The following is a 22,103-nucleotide window of genomic DNA, read 5'->3' on the forward strand; positions in this document are numbered from 1 at the left end:
GCTTCGATTTCACTGATGAACAAAAGAAGCCCCCTTTTCTTTTTTGCCATCCCCCTTTCTTTAAACAACCCAACTTTCCCCCTAAAAGTTTCTAGCCTTGGAATTTTTTTTTTAAGACTAGTTTGGTAGACGTGCAATAATGGCTGCCGGTTTTGGGACAATGAAGTTTACTAAACCTAGGGTATCAGACTCCTTTAATCAATTCATGTTAAGAGGAAAAATAGAGCTAAAAGTGAGGTAAAAAAAAAAGAAGCTAGAAATGGAATTACCAGCAAAGAAAATGAAGCAAGACCCTCGAATGATTGACCAAGCCTTAGCTTCTTTTTTGTTATTTTTCCATTAATAATAAAAATAATTAAATTTAAAAATAAATAGATAAATAGAATTGGGTCTTAAAATTAAATGTTGAATTTTTAAATTTTAGGCTCTAAAATTTGATCTTGGACTTTGGGCTTTTAAGCCCATATGACTTAATCTCAAATCAACTCGAATTAAATTAGATTGGGCCTTGGCTCGTGTGAAAACGATCCACAAATAAGTAATTTGAATCAAAATTTGGATAAGTCCAATTTGAACACTTAAAACTGACTCAACTCAAAACATTTAAATTAAACTTAAAAATTGATGATCTCAAATTGTTTAGGACAAAATTAGGTGTATAATCAGTAATAGAGTAAAGATATTGATAACAATTTTGTCCGAAGTCAATGATTTGAGGGTTTTTTTTTTCAAATTTTTTTTGGATTTTTTAACCTTAGTGTTTTTTTAATTATTATTTGTTTTTTTTTTTAATTTCTTGGATTTTTTTTATTTTTTTAATTCTTGAAAAACTTATATCATTATATGCTTCACAACTTTTGAAAATAAATTTGAAAGATTCTCTCATCAAAGGTTATACAACTTTTGAAAATAAAACATAATAACTTGAAGATTATGCTTGGAGGTATTACAAATCTTGACACTCAAACAAACTCAACTCAAAGAGGACTTAGAGATTATGTTCGAATGTCTTATAAATCTTAACACTAATAAAGATTCTGCTTGAAAGACTTACAAATCTTACTTAATAGACTTAAAGATTATGCCTGGAGGTCTTATAAATCTCAACATTTATGAAAGCTCCTCTAATCAGTGGCATTGAAACTTTAAAGATTTAAAATGTTTTACCCGAAGGAGTTAGAGTTATGTTTAGAGGTCTTATAAATCTCTACATTTAGGAATGCTTCTCTAAATAAATGCCTTAAAACTTTAAAATCTTTTAAAAAAATAGCTCCTCATAAACAAAGGCTTTGAATCCTTAAAGATTTCATCTGAAGAAGGCTCATCTAATCAGAGGCATTGAAACTTTAAAAATTTAAAATATTCTGCCTAGAGGACTTACGAATTCTTTGTAAAATTCTCTTTTTCGAAAAAAAAGTTCAAGTTTTAGGATTTTTTAAAATTAGGATATCATCATTGAAAAATGAGATGACTTCGAATATCACCATCGAAGAGAATTCAAATATCAACATAAAAAAAAATACAAATTCAGACTTGAATATCTAGATATTACCATCAAGTGAATGCAAATGTTATCGAATATCACCATTAAAAAATGAGATGACTTCAAATATCACCACCGAGTGAATGCAAATGTTTTTAGATATCGCCATCGAAATAAACTCAGATATCATTATTGAGTAATTTTGAAGGGATCATAACATTTTTCTTAACCGGTGTCAATTTTATTAGGCTTAAAATTTAAGTGCCAATTAAATTAGCTTAAATCTTATTAGTACCATGTAATCTGGGTTTGAAGCGCTAACTAAATTGGGTTTAAAATTTGAGTGCTAGCTAATCTGGGCTTAAAGTGCTAACTAAACTAGGCTTAAAGTACTAGCTAATCTAAGCTTGAATGTCATCTAATCTAGGCTTAAAATTTAAGTGCTAACTAATCTGGGCCTAAAGTGCTCACTAAATTATGCTTAAATCTGAGTGCCAACTAATCTAGCTTGAATCTTATTAGTGCCAGCTAAACCAAGCTTAAATCTTATCTTGTATCGTATCTCATTTTTCATTTTTGTCAATAACCCTTCCATTTTTTGCAAATGCTTTTTGTTTAGACTTTTAAAACCCTTTTGATATTTTGGTCTCTCAACAAATTAATTTCATCTTTTCTTATTTCGTGCTCATCTTTTTCATGATAGACTTCTTTATCTCTTTTTGTTGCTTTTCTGCTATTTTTCTTTTCTTTTTCTCTTTTTCTCTTGATAGACTTTTTTTCTCATTTGTTTTTTTTTTTTTTTTTGGATAGACTTTTTTCTTAATAATTTTCTTTTCTCTTTTTTTTTTGCTTTTATTTTTTCCAAAACTCAAAAGAATGTCCACATTTCTTATTTATTTAATGTTTGCAACATTCTTAAATGCAATTTAATGCAAGTGTATAATCTCAAAATAAATGGTAAAAATGTGAATGTCTCTACACCACTACAAATGATCACATATGAGAATTTCTTTTCTAGTGATTGCAATGAAAATGACTTTCCACAATGCAAATGTATCCGACAAATATATGAATGCAAAACTTATCCCCATGATGCAGATATTAATATTCTTTACATGTAGATTCCTCTACAACGATGCAGATACAAATTTCATTTTTCATGATGCAAATCTATCTAACAAAGATGTAATTACAAAATTTTTAACAATAAATTTCCTTTACATGATGCAAATACCTTTTATAAATGCAAACACCAATTTTAATACATGGCATATATGCTCCGAAGGTATAAACGCAAATTTGCAAATTCAATTGTTTTTTCAATGATGCAAATGCTTATTGCAACTACAAAATTTATTTTAAAAAATGTGAATGGAAATGAACAAAATTTTATGATGAATATGCCCTCGTATAGATGCAAACACCAATATTAAAAATGGTGACGTAGATGCACTTCAAAATATGCAAACACCAAAAATTCTTTTTCGACTTTTTTCCAAGAGGATTTCAACCTACCCATTTCCTATTTCCCTACCTTTCTTGTTATTCTCCGATTTTTGCTTTCTTTGCTTTTCAAACGAGCTTTCTTGATTTTCCATTTTTCAACACATTTTCTTTTTTATTTCCATTTTCATATAACATGCAACTTACATTTTGGACTTGATTGCAAAATCAAAAAGACAAACCACTATGTTCCTCTTAAAAAAAATCTTTTTTTCTTCTTTTTTTTTTTTAATTCTTCAATGAAAAACATTTTCTTTCTTGAATCCTGACTAGTCTAAAGGTTTTCACAACACAGTTTCCTTATTTTTAACAAAAATGTGTGATTGGTTATTCAAAATTTTTCAAAATGATCAATAAATTTTCCCACATAATTAAATTTCATAGTCAAAGACAATTAAATATCCAAACAAATGTGACTTTGGAACCTCTTAAAAATTGGCAGTCTCGATTAGAAATGAAATGACAATGGATTGAATAGTTTAGGATGTCAAGATTTTAATTCATTCAAGAAAGCCTCACCACTTGAAGGGAACAAAAAAGATTGTATTTTTCTATCTAGGCTCACAAATGAAACAATATAAAAAAAAAAAAAAAAAGCATGAATCCCTTAAAAACAAAACATGTTCGACATTTCACAGTCTTTAAATGTGGCATTTTAGTATATTTCAAGGATAGCTATAATGGGCTAAAAGTTTTGAAAGGTTATTTTAAAGCGAGAAGAAAGCTCAAATTTTCAATACCAATCCCTTTAATGGATTTCAAATTTTCAAGGCATCAACATTTTTTCAATCTTTCAAAAGTATGGGTCACTTCAGACTAGTTTCTTTTATTTTGCTAGGCATCAAGATTGGCTTCGAGATCTTCAAATTTGGTCTACACCACTCTTATTTTAAGGTTTTTACCCTAGAGCCACATCTTTTTTTTCTCTTTTTCTCTTTTTATTGATTATTCCACCATGCATTTTAGAATTTCAATTTCATCCCAAATGAGATCAAATAGGTATCTTGGTAATAAAAAAGAGCAAAGGATTCGCAAATTTTATAATGGTTCCTTAAAGAAAAACTTCTCAATTTAGGCATTTATCTATGATCCAATATAGATTTTTTTAAAGGATGTAGGCCAAAACAAATATTTTGTCTTTTTTTTTCATTTTTAAGTTCTTTTTTTTTCTTCTTGGTTTCTTTCAAAGAATTTTTTTTGTTTTTTTTTCTTTTTCAGCCTTTTCAAGTCTTTGCTTAGATTTATTTTAATTTTTCAAGTGTATGATGTCACAATCATTATTTTTTTTTCTTTTTTTTTACATACCCCCATAACTCATACTTCAATTGACTTTGCCAAACATATAATTCATGGAAAACATTCCATCATGTTAATAAGCTCATAATAGGTCTCAAATGGTTCATGTCATTCAACAAAGGAATGATTGTGGCATAAATAAAGTTGTCTTAAGGGTAATGGGTAATATTTGCATTTCTGGTCGATTTGCCCCCAAAACATGGGATAAAAAAAGATTAGAATTGGACCTTCGTGTGTTCATAAAAAGGTTTGATAAAAATTGTGTAATTTTTCTTTTGGCATACTTGAGGCTGTAGAATAATCTTGACACATCAAATTACCAACATCCGATCCTTAAAAGAAATGTAATGCATGCTTGATTTTCAAGAAATCTGAAAAGGTCTCTTCCTTAGTTTTTCAAATTAACTGTCTCATTGTTCATTGCCTAAGAGAAAAATATCATCATTTTATATCACAGTATAGTCGAGTGAAGATAAGGCTCATGAATTCAAATTCATACCCCTCTTCAAAGGGTTATGGCTAATGAGCAAAATTGTTCAAGTGGTTTGTAATATAAGAGTATTCGAAAAGGGTGTAGGTATTGGATAAGTTCATTTCTAATAGTAATCACCAATCATTTAGAAAATCTTGTCACTCAAAAGGAAATTTTTTCACTGTTTCCTTTTTCAAGGCATTTTCTTCTTTTTTATTGTTTTGGAAATCAATAATGTGAGGTTTTATTCAAATAGGAAAAAAATTTTTTCTTCCAAACAAAATCCTAAAAAGTCCAAAACTTAAAAAACCTCAAATGACAATATTCACAAAGTCATGAGATAATATGTAGCACTGTATACCTTCATTCCAAGCAAACATTCAAGCCAATTCAAAAATCACATCATCAATAGCTATACTTGGCATCTGGCCTTAGAATATTGTCATAGCCACCAACTAGCTCTTTAAATTTTGTAGAATCTGTATTGATCAAATATTGAATTGTATCCTTAAATCATCAACAATTTAGTACTAAATCATTCATAAATTAATAATAAACTAATGATAGTTTAGTAGTAAATCATTTATAACATAATAATAAATTAATAATAATTTAATTGTCAGTTATTAATAACTTTTGTATTTGAAGTTGTCAGAGTTAAACTTTGGTTTTTAGCAGAAATGAAGATAAAACATTTTAATATTGAGAAGTTAAGATAAACCTACCATGAACCTATTTAATAAAAAAAATTTAATACAAAAATTCTAAATTTGAATGGAGTAATAATGTCATTATATAAACAAAATTTATCTTATACTAAAATGGAATTCACGCTTTACTACAAGAATCAATTGTTAGATATATGATGACATAAATTTTATTAATAGTTACTAAAAGTATATCATAAATTACTAAAATTACATAAAAGGTTACCAAAATTACAGAAAGGGGTTATCAAAATTTTGCAAAAAAATTATCAAATTTGTATCAATGATTAAAAAATTATATCATAAGTTATCAAACTAATATCGAAAGTTACTAATGTATGGAAAGTTAACAAAATTTTATCAAAGGCTATCAAACTTTTAACAAAACTTAGCAAAACATATAAAAGATTATCAAAATAAAAAATATATTAAAAGTTATCAAATTTTACTTATATATATAAAAATCAAAATTAAACTGTTAGCATATACTATTATTATTATTATTATTATTTTATTATTATTATTATATCTAAAAAATTATTTAATGAGCTAAATTTTTAGAAATAAAAATTACACGTGTGACAAGCAAGTGCCGAAAACTAGTATACATATATATCTTTAAATTTTTGTATAATTAGAAGATAAACACCCAATGGAAAAAGTTTAACATGTTTAGTATCGAGAAACCCTTCATTATTCTTTTCAAATTATCATGATACATATGGAAACTTCCTATAAGATTTTCAAGAAATATCATATTCTAACTGTAGATTTAAACAAACAATAAATCATATGCCAAATCTCATCTATATCAATTGCCTACCCACATTGCCAAATTTGAAGGGGAGCTCAAAAGGAAAGAAGATCAATATCATAGCTTTTTTTTTTATATCTCTTTTCATCACTATCAAATCAAGCATTTATTACCTTTAGATCCTACAACTTTACAAATAAGACCTCGATGACTGGTATATGGATCAAAATCTATACGTCTTTTGATACCTCTTTTCTATAATAATATTAATTAAATAGTTTCATATGTTATAGATTAAAAGCTCTATATAGGCATTCTTCATTAAAAAATTGACTTCGTCCAATTAATTAATGTCCTAACATTTTCAAATTTGTTAAACATATATGACATAAAAGGCCAGATGTGGCATGGATGACTCAATAAAAAATCTTACACTTATAATATATTCCAATGCTCCGTTACCCTAAATGGCATCTTATAACCTTCTTTAGCAATAAACAATTTTTAAAACATTCAATTAGGGATTGGCTATGGCAACTAGTGTTCCACAAAGATTGGATAAAAAGCCATTTTCAAGGAAACATTAACAACCCACTAGTTTTTCCTCTCATTCGAATGAGTATTATGCTTTTTTTTCTTATATTTTATTCTTGCAATGGTAAACATTTCCCTTTTTTTTTGGATCAAAATAGTCCGTATAAGATATAAAAATAAAATATCCTAAACATTTCAAGTAATTACCTCATAATTATTGTGTCTAGTCAATTTGTTATTCGATTTAATGCTTTACTTGATAAAAAAATAAAACATGATGAAAAGAAAGATGAAAAAAGATGAAGATAAAATTTTATTAATCGAATGATTAACTTTAACAATTAAATTAATAAGTTTTTCATTTTTTTTTCATTTTCATTATTCTTATTATTTAAAACTTAAAAAAGTCTGATTAAATAATAAAGTATATATGTCTATTTGTTATTTTAAGGTTGTGTTAAGGTTCACGAATATCGAAGTATAGGCAATAATGTCATATGCAAAATACAAAGTCATGGGATGAGTCACCAACACTTGGTGATTGGTAATTGGTTGAAAGAGATTGAGCTGGTAAGCACTTAGACATTTAACACTTGTGCTAAATTGAGAGGATAGGAAGGATCACAAAAGAAGGAAGAACTCAGTCAAAAGTTTGATTCAAAGATCTTGTTTTGGTGGTAATGAGATCGTCAATGCATTAAAAAAAACATGAAATTGACATGATTATGAAGATATATAATAAGGTAAGGTTGAGACTATTGCCTCATAGAATTTGGAGACAACATTTTTATCAAGTGAAAATAGTTGTAAACTTGTAATAATGGTTAGAATATTGGGTTGGGAAGCTCCAAAACAAGGATGAAGGAAAGGTCCTTGGATTCATGAAGATAAGCTACTTACTGAATATGTTAACTTTTATGAAGACAGAAGATGGAGTTCCATAGCTAGGTCTACAGGTATAATTTAATTACTTTTTTTCAGGATTTCCTTCATTCACCGTATGAATTAGATGAAGAATACAAATTTGGTACTTAGCTCAAAGTTGATTTATGCAATCATCCTTATTAAGAGGTACCATTTAACATGTTTAGAATTTAAATCCGTGTTTGCGACCTCTTTATCTATTTTTAAGTTGTGACCTCTTATGTAAAAAAAATTAGGAATACTTTTTTGTTGACAAGAATATTAATTGAATTATTGTGTTTATTTTTACCTTGTTCAGGTTTGAATAAAAGTGGGAAGAGTTGTAAGCTTAGGTGGGTGAATTATCTAAGGCCTGGTCTGAATAGAGGTCATTTAACACCTCAAGAGGAAGGGATCATTATTGAATTGAATGCCCTTTGGGGTAACAAGTAATGCTTCTTTTCTTTTCCCTTCATTTCTATTTTAAAATATTATGTTTTTTTATTATTAATTTATTATATGTTTGTATGTGAAAACAGATGGTCTACAATTGCTAGATACTTACCAAGAAGAATAGATAATCAGATAAAGAACTATTAGAGAACCCATTTTATGAAGAAGGAAAGGTATTGTCAAAGGCAACAAAAAAGAAAACCTCAATTTCTAAAACTAGAACAACAGCAACAGTAGTAACAGATGGAGGATCAAGAGCCACAACTAATAAAACATGAGATAAAAAATGTATTAATATGTAAGACAGAAGTAGCTGGAGATGGCAAAGTAAATAGCCAAGCACTCACTGATCAGGCAGAAAGGAAGCAGGAGATGGTTATCATTTTCCTAACTTTAGAGGATCAATGCTTACCTGTTATGTGTCAAGAGGCTGCTGCTACTTCTTGGCTAGATCAGTATTTGGAAGATGAGGGCTTATTGGGTGGCTTGTGGAACCTGGATGATCTTCATCATCCTGGTAATTGCAACAAGATTATTGCCATGCCAAAACAAGCAACAGCTTATACTTCTTTTAGAAAGGATCTTGTAAGTAATGTATACAATGGAGAAGGGTACATTTTTTAAGCATAATTTTGAAACTTTTTTAGCTTATATTTCCTAACTAGAACTTTTGGCTCATTTCTAATTAAGGTTGAATTAGTTACTTGTTCTGTGAATTATGATCTTTTGTAACAATATGTTTGAATAAACAATCAATAATATGATTATGACATTTTCTTTGAAGATAATTTTTCCTTTTTTATAAAAGAATTCTCCCTATGCATATATAATTATATCACTACACGGGTTTAGGTTTTTAATGGCATTTTTTTTAACGTTTAGCAGTGTTTATAAACACAACTAAAAATTTATGACGTTTGTGAAAAACACCACTCAGAATGCTTGCTATACACACGTCGCAGAAAATAATGACATTTTCGAGAAAATGTCGCCATTTTAGCGGCGTTTCTATATTTGAAACGTCGCTAAATTAGTTACATTTTTATAAGAAAAACACCATTGCTTTGGTGGCATTTATAACTGAAAATACCGCTACTTTAGAGGCGTTTGTATTTAAAAATGCCTCTATATTAGCGGCATTTGTATCTTTGAGATGCCGCTAATTTAGTGGCATTTTATGATAAAAACACTGTTGTTTTTGTGGCATTTGTAACTGAAAACACTGCTACTTTAGAGGCATTTGTATATGAAATTTTAGCAACGTTTGTATCTTTGAGACGCGGCTAATTTATTGACGTTTTTATGAGGAAAATGTCATTGCTTTGATAGCATTTGTAAATGAAAATGCCGCTACTTTAGAGGCATTTGTATCTGAAAACACCTTCATATTAGCGGCATTTATATCTTTGAGACGCCGTTAATTTAGTGGCATTTTTATGAGAAAAACATCGTTGCTTTGGTGGCATTTGTATAAAAAATGTCACTTACTAAGGGCATTTGCTGGTAAGAGTGTCGCTACTTTTAGTGGTGTTTTACGATACAAACGCCACCAAATTATTCATTTAGCGACATTGTTGAATGCAAATGCTGCCATTATGTAAAAATGTATTTTTTTAAAATTTTTGTATGTTAATAAATTTTAATTCCATTAAAGAGCTTAAATTTAGAAACTGAAATTAATATAAACTTAATTCACATTTAAGTATGCATGTCATTAATACAAAGTTAAAATTTTAGTTTAATAACATTCAAATATTTTTAATACATTAAGAAAATAAAAATTAAAATATATGAAATGGATGACTGCATACATTTTGCTGGCTACCAATTGATGAAGAAAATTTTTCACCTTGGTCATTAGCGTGCTCAACAACATACTGAATAATACCATACAATTTTTAACACTTCATTGTAAGCTTTTTTTATATTTAAAAATTTAAATATTTACTAAATATAATACCTGAGTTAGTGGAGCACCACGATCATTTCCTAGAAATTGTTGTTGCACAAAATTCATAAGATGATTGAATCAATCATGCAACTGCTGAAATTTTGCACGTTCTTACTCCATTCTAGTACATTCTTCTTGAATTTTGGCATGCTTCTGTTCTCTTTCTGCTTCCATTTGCTGAAAATGTTATTGCATAGTTTGTAACTCCTTTCTCAATATTGAAATGTCTCATGAAGACTAATTTGCTGATGATGTAAATTGCTGAGAGCTATGTCCATAGTAAACAGATAGCGTTGGAGCCAATCCAAGGCCTCGGACCCGTTCATGTCTTTTTTTTCCAGCAACTTCTATGAATATCCAATTTTCCATTTCTTGCATGTTGAGAGAACCATCAGATACTACTTCAATCTCAGTAGCCATTTTCTCTTTGGCTTTCTCCTGTGAATTAGTCATATACAACTATCAAGTTTAATGATTAATTGATAATATGTTAAAAAGAGTAAATATTTACTTTCTGTTAATATTAATTAAACAAATTACCACAATTTCTTGTGTTTCGACATTCATGTAAGATCTATCTTTTTTTTTTGTGTTATGCGAAAAGGTTTCACATGTCCAATTGTACCTCTCATCTTATTCTCCTATACAAAAAATATGTTATTTGATAGGATACATATCAACCATAACTTATTCATGCATATCAAGCATGTCAATCAAATATTAACATTTCGAATAATTTTAATCTAATGTATTTATATTTTGGCCCTATAACAACACAATAGTCTTAAACATAATCACACCTAAAAGCATTTTGGGCTTTCACACATATAGATCATGGAAACCAAATTCAATTATTTTTTTTCGATTTAATTTCATGGATTGAAGCCATTCAATATGTTGAAAGCCATCCAAAAGTTTAATTTGTATATTTGCCTTTTATATGCAAAAATAGTCCCAAATAGACATAAATAACAACTTTTTCTCCAATATCAACCGTAGAAACCAAGTTCAATCAATCAGACAAGTTTAATATTAAGATTGAAGCTATCCAACCTATTACAATACAACAATAACAACAAATTTGTATTTTTACCTAAATATATGTAAACAATAACTTTTTCATACATATCATCCGTGTCAACTAAGTTCAAAACTTTTGATAAGTTTAATATCATGTATTGAAACTATCAAAACTATTAAAACAGAACAATAACTGTTAATTTGCATATTTACCTTTTAACGGCAAAAAAAGTTCATTCATTGGAATAAGTTTATTATCATAAACTTACTATTTCTTTTTGCTTTCTTACAAAACTTTTCGATCCACTTGTGTGGAAATATTTTTGTTGCTTTTTGCTACCAATCCCAATCTTTCTCTTTCCTATCATAAAAAATAATTGCGTATATGATAGAAATACAAATATTACCAACTTAAACCACAAAACACTTTTATCATTTCATTATACTATACAAAGTTATAAACTAGTATCTCTCTTTTTCTTGAAAACCAAAATCTAACTAATTGTTCATATTGTCACCTAATCACATTACGGGGTAGATTTTTCATTATCGCCTCTACATAAGTACTTTGATCGAAATACTTATTCTTCAAACTATGCTTATAATCTTTCCATTTCTTTCCCAATGACTTAAGCACAAATGAAGTTGCATTTCAAGTACCAATCTTGACTGTAATAATGCAACAAGAAAATTTTGAATAAGTAAACAAAATGTAAAATATAAAATTTTTTATTTCTAATTAATTATACTAATACCTCAATAAAGTTTCAAGCATCAACCTTAACTTCTTCTGGAACTTTATGCCATGTTTCATAATGAATAGGCAATTTCATTCCATTACGGGCTAGCATGCCTAGAAATCTAGGCAACAATTGAGCCTTTTCACCAATTGGTTGCCTATTAGAGTTTGCAGATACTACAATACGCTTATTAGGAGGTAATGCAAACAATTTCTTCAAAGTTGTCCGGCCTCTGATCCTCCGTTGACCATTGTTATCAACTGCAATAAATAAAAAATAAATTTGTAAAATCGTAATACTTTTATCATTATACTCAAATTCTAAAATTATAGTATATCATACCTACATTCAAATTTAAAGCATAATTAATTGATGGGGTACTATCTAAACCTGGATCTCCTTTATTATCAAATCCAATATCAGTTGAAGGGTTAGAAGTGACAGAGTTAGATTCGATAATAATTTTATTTCCTTCCAAAGGATTCAGTCCATAGCCAATATCTACAGGTGCTGTAGACGTTCTGAACTAATATCTCTTATATGTTTTCCTTTCAAGCTACTCCTCAGTATTGTAGCTTACCTACATTATAAAAGCGAATATAGAAAAGATATTAGTTTAGAACATATATAAAGCCATTGAGAAGTTAAGAAATCAAAACCTAAGATATATAAAGAACATATCGATTTAATTAAATCAAAAGATAATGTATGATTTAAAATACAATAATTATACAATAGCGAATGTGACATTAATTACATACAATCATTTACTACATTATGTCTTAAACACTTGAATTACAAATTATAAATGCACCATTTCATTGTTCATAAATGTCTTCAGTAACATATTCGTAAACCCATAGAGCGTAGGTACTGGAGATATTTTCATCCAAGTTTTGTTCAGTAAAAAGATAACATTCAGTTCCATGTTCAACATCATCTCTAGTATCTAACCTCATATCAAATAAGTCTCTATGTGTGTTTCGAAGAATAAAAAACCAACCTAATTCTTTGGGATCTTCAGAGTAAAATACTTGTTTGACTTGAGATGAAAAAACATAAGGTTCATCGATGAGTTGTTGTCTAGTGTGAATTAATTGAAAAAAATTCACAAGTGTAAATCTATACTGATCTTTCTTAATATCCCTCGCACTATTAATATCAGCCCAATCACATCAAAATAAGACAACTTTCCACTTGCCATAATAATCTAACTAAATGATTTCATTAATCATGCCATAATAGTCAACATTTTCTTTTAAAGGGTTTGTGTCCCTAGCACTAGCATAGCTAATAGTTGATGAAGTCACAATAACTCTTAAATTTTGTGTACTTCTAAATCTCTCATGGGATTTAGTGTAAAATCTAAATCCATTGATAATGAAACCTTTGTATCATTTCATAATCCAGTTCAGACCGTGTGAAAGACACTTCACCTCTTCACTAACAAGCCTTTCACTCCAAACTTATAAAAGTGAAATAAATATATATATGTTATTAATGTTATTTCTACCATAAGCATTCTATGTAGATTTCTTATAATGGGAAGTATGGCATTACTTACAGTTGCTCCTAACCATTCATGAAAGTTTTCAGTGAATAACTTATCAAGCTCTCGAGGCTTTGATCGTCGATAATGTGCAGGATCTTTCAAATTATTTCTAAACTCACTATAAAGCATCATGATAAAGTATTAACAAAAAAAAAAAATAAAAGACAATAAATTATGCTTAATATAATGAATAATTTATGTGTTAAAAAACTTACATGCGAAACGATTCAATTGAGTCATGATGAAAAAGAATATATAGATCTACTTGTGCCTAAGATTTACCATCTAACTCCACTAATTCAACATCTTCCAAATAACGAGAACAAAATGTCATACACTCTTCTGCTAAATATCCTTCAGCAATAAAACCTTTTGGATAACATTTGTTGTGACAATAAAACTTTGACCTCCCCAAAAACCTATAGCATAAAATATTAGTCATATGTTATTTTAAGTATAGTGGCTTGATAATCAATAAAAAAATGTAATCAATCATTAACAAATAATACCTTTCAATAGGATACGTCGATCGATAATAAACTAGCCCACCGACTTTTGCTTCATATGGAAGGTGGATAACCAAATACATCATAATAGTAAAGAAGTTTGGAGGGAAAATCTTCTCTAAATGACATAAAGTAATCACGGCTCGATCTTGAAGTTTGTCAAGCTTTTCCACATTCATACATTTTTTACATAAATATTTAAATATATTACTAATTCAATTACCACAGAAGTGACTTGGTTTGACATTGATGAATGTAAAGCAATCAAAATGTGATAATCATGTGACTTCAATGAAGAAAGTGTTCACTTATTCAGATTCACACATCTCAATATATTTGACTCATAGCCATCCGAAACTTTGACATTTTTTAAAACCTTGCAAAACACATCTTTTTTAGCTTTAGAAATCCCAAAACAAGTAGCAGGCAATCGATATTTGTCATTAGGAAGTAACTTCATATAAAGGTCTAGATGAATCCACATATCAACTAAGTTAAGCTGACTCTTTAAGTCATCATTGGATCTTCTATTCACATTGAGAATTGTCTCGATAAAATTTTTGTAAACATTCTTCTCTATGTGCATCAAATCAAGGTTATAGCGTAATAGATTATATTCCTAATAAGGTAACTCAAAAAAAAATAATTTTTTTTTCACAACGCAAACTCATTGGGGTCATCTGCTTCATCGTCTTCTTCATCACTTTGAACATCAAGATCACCAACTTGAGTATGAGTATCACTAACTTGCGTAATACGAGGTCATATACCTTCAAACATATCCCTCACTCTTTTCTTTGATGGAGTCTTTTTTCCATAAGTAAAATTGATATCTTTTAACTTTGATAAGATATTTGACCCACTAATGGGTAAAGGCAATCTCTTTAACTCTTCAGTTTCATCAAAGAGATATTTTTGAAATCTAAATCAATAATTATCATCTAACCATCGACAATGTCCCATATAACAGAACTTCCTACCATTAGGTAACCACGTCGAATATGTCTGTGCAGCACAACATGGACAAGCATAACAACTTTTTGTATTCCAACCAGATAAATTCGCATAAGTAGGAGAATCATTGATAGTCTATAATAAAACAACACATATATTGAAGTTCTTTTCTTTTGATGTATTATAGGTTTCAACTCCTTCTTATAATTACTTTAATTCTTTAATAAGAGATTGTAAGTAGATGTCTATATCATTACTCAGACCTTTTTTCCCAAGAATTATTATAGACAATATAAATGATTATTGCTTCATAACTATCCATGGTGGCAAATTGTAAAGAATCAATACAACTGGCTAAGTACTATAAGAAGTACTCATCATTTTGAATGGGTTAAATCCATCAGATGCTAGTCCAAGCATAACATTTTGAAGATTAGATGCAAAGTTTGGAACCCTAGAATGAAATGATTTCCATGCTAAAGAATCTACAGGATACCTCAATGATCCATCATCCGTCCGCTTCTCATAATGCCACCTTATTGAATTTGCAATTTTGGAAGACATGAATAGTTGTTGAAGTCTTGGTATTAATGAAAAATAACGTAAAACCTTAATAGGCTTCTTTTTGACACATACCTCATCACCATCCTCATTCAACCTTTCATCGTGGTTTTTGTCCACCTAATGAGAAATACCACACAAATGATAAGATTCTTAACTTTTTTTATCCCCCTAATACAACATGCAATCATTGGGACAACTATGAATTTTCTTATATCCAAGACCTAAATTCTTGATCATCTTCTTTGATTTCTTACAAGATTTAAAGATTTTTATAAAAAGAAACATTTATTTAACAAACTCTAATAATAAAGTCAAAAAATTTCCCATCCATCCACATAAGCATTTCAAGTGAAAAAGAAGAACACGAAAAGATAACTTTGAATACTTCAATCCCTTAAAAAATTTTTCATTCATATCCTCAAGCAACTTATAAAACTTTGATGCTTCTCTTCTAGGTTGTTGCTCACGTACACCTATCTCAAGTTCACCAAATTCATGCATTTCAACATTGGACTAATTAAATCCTTCATTTTGGGGAGAAAGATTATAAAATGTTGGTTGTGAATGTTAAAAGCATCTCGCAGCATGCCTTCAATGTTATCTGCTATAAAAGGATCATGTTGGTGTTAAAGAGCCCTTGAAGTTAAAAGAACTCTAGTGGAAGACCTTGATGGTACAGACTCTCCATGAAAATATCAATTAACATATCTCGAAAGAAATCCCATACAAATTAAATGTTCAAAAATAACTTGACGCATTTGCCACTCGATATTAGCACACTTCACACATGGGCATAATATCATATTATCTTCACTTGTATTCTCAAATGCAAAATTAAGAAAATTTTCCACTCCATCTTTATACTCTTAACTTAATCTTGACTTTTGCATCCAACTCTTATCCATTTAGTACTTGCTACATTATCAGACCAAATGTATATAAATAATTTATATGAAAATGAACATGTACAATACTTAAATTTACTATGTTTTAAATAAAAGATACTAACAAAACCAGTACTTACACAAAATGAGATCTCTTTGTTGTGAAGTAATTTATCAACTACCAGATATTATGAATATTAAAACTCAGCTGCTAACATAGATAGTACCCAAGAGTATTTATAGTTGGGGTTGAAATAAGGTGAAATAAGGTGGGTTTTGGAGAAAATTGTTTACACCAAAAAGAAAATCACGAATTGCAAAAGTCGAAGGAATAATCGAATGAAGTAAAAGCTAAAGTAAATAAGTAATGAATAGTTAAAATAGGGTTCTAAAAGACAATGCTCAAATACTAAAAGCTGAAGAAAAGGGAAAGTAAATTGTACTTGGTCTGGAAAGAAAAATAGTATAATAATGAAGATGAAGCTTGAAGTTGGTGATTGGATGAGCTAAGTTTGGGAAGATTTTTATTGGATCGAATTATGAAAGGCATTTACTAAGAAAAATGCCTATAATAATTTCATCCTAAATATTTTTTGAATATATTATAGGCACCTTCAACAGAGTTATAGTAGAAAAGTTATGTAATATTAAAGGCGTTTACGCCACAAAAATGCCATCACTAATTTCATCTAATTTTTTGTGTATTTATTGAAGATATTTTTTACATAATACGCCTTCAATAACTCTCATATTTTTATCTTACAATATCAGTGAAGATGATTTTCTACAAAAAAAAACACTTTTAAAAATTTTCTTTTAAAAATTGTTTGAGATTATTAAAGGCATCTTTTGTTGAAAAAACCTTTAATATTACACGACTTATATTTTAAGAGGTTATTGAAGGCTTTTATTCTAAAAAAATACCTGGACTAATTCGTTTTATTTTTTGAAGCATTTTATTGAATGCGTTTTCTAGTGCAAAACACCTTCAATATCATACTGCTCAAATTTTAAGATAGATAATAAATGTGTTTATTATAGAAAAATGCCATTACTAAATGCATTTATTTTATTTTAAGTACAAACTCATTGAATAATTTCCAATTAAAATTATCGATATTATTAATGGCATCTTCTAGCGAAAAACGCCTTCAATAATTGAGAACTTAAAATTTTTGACGGTTAGTGAATGCATTTATTCCAGAAAACTACATTCACTTACTACATTTCATTACGTACATAATTATTAAAGCTGTTATTTATAACAACCACCTTCAATAATTTTCGTTTCAAAATTTTGGGATTATTAAAGGCGTCTACTACTGACAAAGGCCTTTAATAATTCCATTTAAATTATCTACAAAAATATTGAAGGTGCTTCTTGATAATAAACACCTTTTAAAATTTGTATAGATCATAAAAGTGTCTCATACTATAAAACGCCTTTAATATACAACTACATAAATTTTAACACGGTAATTAAAGGCATATACTCAAGAAAAATACCTTTAATAATTGCTTTTAAATTTTGTAGATAATTATTGAAGGTATTTTTAGATAACAACCGCTGTTAATAATTTTCACTTAAAAAATTTTTGAGATTATTAAAGGCGTCTTCTACTAAAAACGCCTTCAATATACCACTATGGTTATAGAAAGCGTTTATTGCAAGAAAACGCCTTTAATAATTCCTTTAAGCTTAGTACATAATTACTGAAAGTGTTTGTTAATAACACACGCCTTCAATAATTTCCCTCTAAAAAAAATTTGAAATTATTAAAAGCGTCTTCTACTGACAATCGCTTTCAATAAATAAAATTTAAATTATTTTCATAAAAATTATAGGCGTTTCTTTATAATAAACTCCTTCAATGATTTTCTCTTAGAATTTGTTTGGATTATTAAAGGCGTCTTCTACTGTAAAATGTCTTCAATATAAGGCGTATATTAAAAAAAATATCTTTTATTATAAATTATTTACATAAATATTGAAGGCATTTTTCGATAACAAACGCCTTCTAAATTTTGTTTAAATTATTAAAGGCGTCTTCTACTACGAAACACCTTTAATATACAGCAATAAAAATTCTAACATGGTAATTGAATGCATATATTCAAGAAAAATACCTTTAATAATTCCTTTTAAATATTTTTGCATAAATATTGAAGGCATTTTCATATAACAATCGTCATCAATAAATTTCTTTAAAAAATTTTAGGGATTATTAAAGGTGTCTTCTACTGGAAAAGGCTTTCAATATACCACTATGGTTAGAAAAAGTGTTTATTCCAGAAAAAGACCTTTAATATTTCCTTTAAACTTAGTACATAATTACTGAAGGTGTTTGTTGATAAGACACGCATTCAATAATTTCCCTCTAAAAATAATTTTTTGGGTTATTAAAGGCATTTTTTATTATAAAACATCTTCAATAGTTTGTTATAAACTTTTGAAGTCTATAATTATTGAAGGTATTTTCTACATAACACACCATCAATAATTTCCTCTATCCTTATCACGGGTATATCAGTGAAGGCAGTTTTCTACTCAAAATGCCTTCAATAATTTTTTAAAATTATGAAAGGTATTTTTTAAAATTATGAAAGGCATTTTTTGATGAAAAACGTCTTCAATAATTTCATTAACAACTTATTTTTTGGATTACTAAAGGCGTCTTTTTGTAAAAAATGCCTTCAATAATCTTCAATCAAATTTTCAAGGGATTATTGAATGCATTGTTTCCAGAAAAAATGCCGTTAATAATAATTTATATATTCATTTCCCTGCCTTGAGCATTGAAATGACAAACTACTAGTACATAGAACGATTAAAAGTTGCGTTATTCAACCAAACCAAATCTTTAAACACATTTCTATCAGACCATTTGTTTCTTTATCCCTATCGTCACCACCGACCTTCAACAAATTAATGGTGTGCACCTCTCTTTTTACTGATAAGTCTTTTTTTTTTAGTTTACTATATTATTTATAATAATCGATAGAGATTTTTTTTTGGTTCCTTAATATTTACATATGCGTTTATATATTTTCATTAACTTCGCTGTAGGCATAATCGTCCAAACACCTTGCATTGCATGTATGCTGTTTCTATATAGTACGCCTTAAAATTATGGTTTGCTGAACCTTATTGTCTAATTTTTTTTTGTCAAATGGTATTGTATGATATTAGGGGGTTGAATCGTATACTGAATGGTTTGCTGAACCTTGTTGTATAATATTGTATTACCAAATGGTATTGTATGATATTGAGGGTTGAATCATATGCTGAATAGTTTGCTAAACCTTATTATCTGATATTGTTTTGCTGAATGGTTTTGTATGATATTGGGGGCCTGAATCATATGCTGAATGGTTTACTGAACCTTGTTGTCTGATATTGTTTTGCTGAATGGTTTTGTATGATATTGGGGGGCTGAATCATATGCTGAATGGTTTGCTGAATAATATTTTTGAGTGGTTTACTGAAGGGTGTGTTTGAGCATATTGCTGATTGGTGTGCTGAATGGTGTTTCTGTACTTAGTATGGTATTGGTTGTATTTAATAATGTACAATGTTAAATTTAGACGGACATATTATGTAATTCGCATAATTATAATCAACATTGCATGTATCATGGACTTTGAACAATATCATTCTCCTTCTAATGAAAATGCACAAGAAACAACTGTTGGCAAAAAAAAAAGAGGCCTAAATAAACAAATTAAAGTGAGTGACACAAAAATTCATGTTCACTTCAATCAAAATGGGTAGCCTCTATCTGAAGGAGTTACCAAGATGGCTACTCATATTGGAGCTGTCGTCAGTCGTAGGATTTCCATTACATACACCGATTGGCAACGAGTTTCTGATGATCTAAAAGATGAGATATGGTAGTCGGTTATGGTATGTTTATTCAACTATTTTGTATTATTAAATAATCATTTAATTGAAATTCAATGTGTTCAAACTAATTGTGTTAACTTATTTAGGAACGGTTCGATGTCCTAATTGACTGTAAAAAGATTATATTGCAATCTGCTAGGAACACGTTCAAAGACTTTAAAAGCAGATTGACAACCCAATATATTTTACCGCTGGCTGATGAAGGTGATGTATTGACTGTTCCACCTGTGGCATATGCAGATGTGATAAGTGTTGAAGATTTGACAAAATTTGTTCAAAATCAACTTTTAGAAAATTTCTCAATACGTAAACCCATTACCAAAAAAATTGTTTGTAAGTTTTTATGCAATATAGCCTTTGATATTCATATGTGATTGACGTAATTTCTTGATTTTGTAGAAAATCAAAGAACAGCAACGAGACATTCGGGCCAAACAACAATATCACTATCAAACAGTGAGAAAGGGATATGCAAATGTAAAGTATGAACTGGTATGTATTCGTACACTTATTTTATACTCATTAATGAATATTTATGAACATTTATTTCATACATTCTGATTCTTTTATTATCGTAATTTAATAAGAATCAGCAAGCTCTGACACAAAAGTTTTCAGATAAGATGTCTGAAAACAAGGACATCTACAGAAAGATAGATCTTTTGCAAATGAAGCAACCGAGAAAATGGTAAAAAAGATTGTATGTATAACTACTTTTTAAATATAATGTATGATTGACATTGTGGTTGTATGCATGGGTGTATACTAGCTTGTACAGATTTATTGTTACAGCCCATCTTATTATTGTCTTTCAGGATGATTATGCTGTCACAGTCCAATATGGTAAACTGGCAACCCAGAATGATCCTTTGTCTTTAGCATTAGGCGTTAAAGAAAGGCCAGGTTGGATTCGTAGGGTTGGTAAATTTGTCTTGCCATCAAAGTTTTTTAGTAATCAATAAAAGCCCTGCGAATGAGAAATACACAATATGAAGCAATCATTGAGCAACAACAGTAATGAATTGATGATCAGAAGCAATGCCTCAATGAGCAATAGCAAAGACTCATTGGTTTGGAGTCCATATTGGCAGCAATGCAGCATAACATACCAATACACTGATCTAACAACATTATCCCTATAGGAGAAGCTTTCGTTGCAAGTAAGGAAGCGGTTCCATCCTCCGCTACCACCCAAGAAGTATGATATTGTTTATAAATTTAATATTAATTTGTTTATTATATTGATTGATTTGGTTTTAATACTTATATTTCATTAAATATTGTAGCAAGATGTTCGAACTCACAGAATGACCCTTGCTCAGGCTTCCATGGATGAGTTATCCAAATATTCACTGGAACATTTTTCCAGAGAAAACTTCATAACCATTGAGTTTGAGGAAGGGTTATTTGATAAACCATCATTTTTTTTCATTGGTGTGGAGGAAGTTAAAGAATTTTGTGAATTGGATGAATTATCAGCTACTGAGATCGTTGCTTATATGAGGTTAGCTTATAAATACAAATATGCACATTCAATATGTAGTAATCTATATTAGGTTATAATACTAACTAGCAGTGTTGATTGTTATCATGCAGCTTTCTATATAGATAGCTCAAGGGAGACAGTTGAGCAATAGATTTAGATTCATTGACCCCAACTTCATTAGTGAGTGGAGTGGGATAGTCATTTGTCATGCTAATCATGTGATCCTATGCATGAAAACACTAGCTGATTATTTGCTCACGTATAATGCGCAGTAAGCTATATTCCAACCTTAATTACTCTAACCTTACTCAAATTTAATCTGATGCGTAATCTAAGTGTATCATTATTATTATTTTGTAGTCGTCATTAGGTGCTTATTGTGATTGACACCAAATCTTTAACGCCATACTTACTTAATTTAGTTAATCCAACGGCGA

General features: G+C 29.1%; 1 pseudogene; it reads left to right on the plus strand.

The window, feature by feature from the left end:
- Positions 1–7,569: 7,569 nt before the first annotated feature.
- LOC111306272 (uncharacterized) lies at positions 7,570–21,384 on the plus strand (annotated as a pseudogene).
- The last annotated feature ends 719 nt before the right edge of the window (positions 21,385–22,103 follow it).

The sequence above is a fragment of the Durio zibethinus genome, chromosome 21 (genome assembly GCF_047325235.1).
Source record: "Durio zibethinus cultivar Kanyao isolate XHJ-2024 chromosome 21, ASM4732523v1, whole genome shotgun sequence".
Lineage (NCBI taxonomy): Eukaryota > Viridiplantae > Streptophyta > Magnoliopsida > Malvales > Malvaceae > Durio > Durio zibethinus.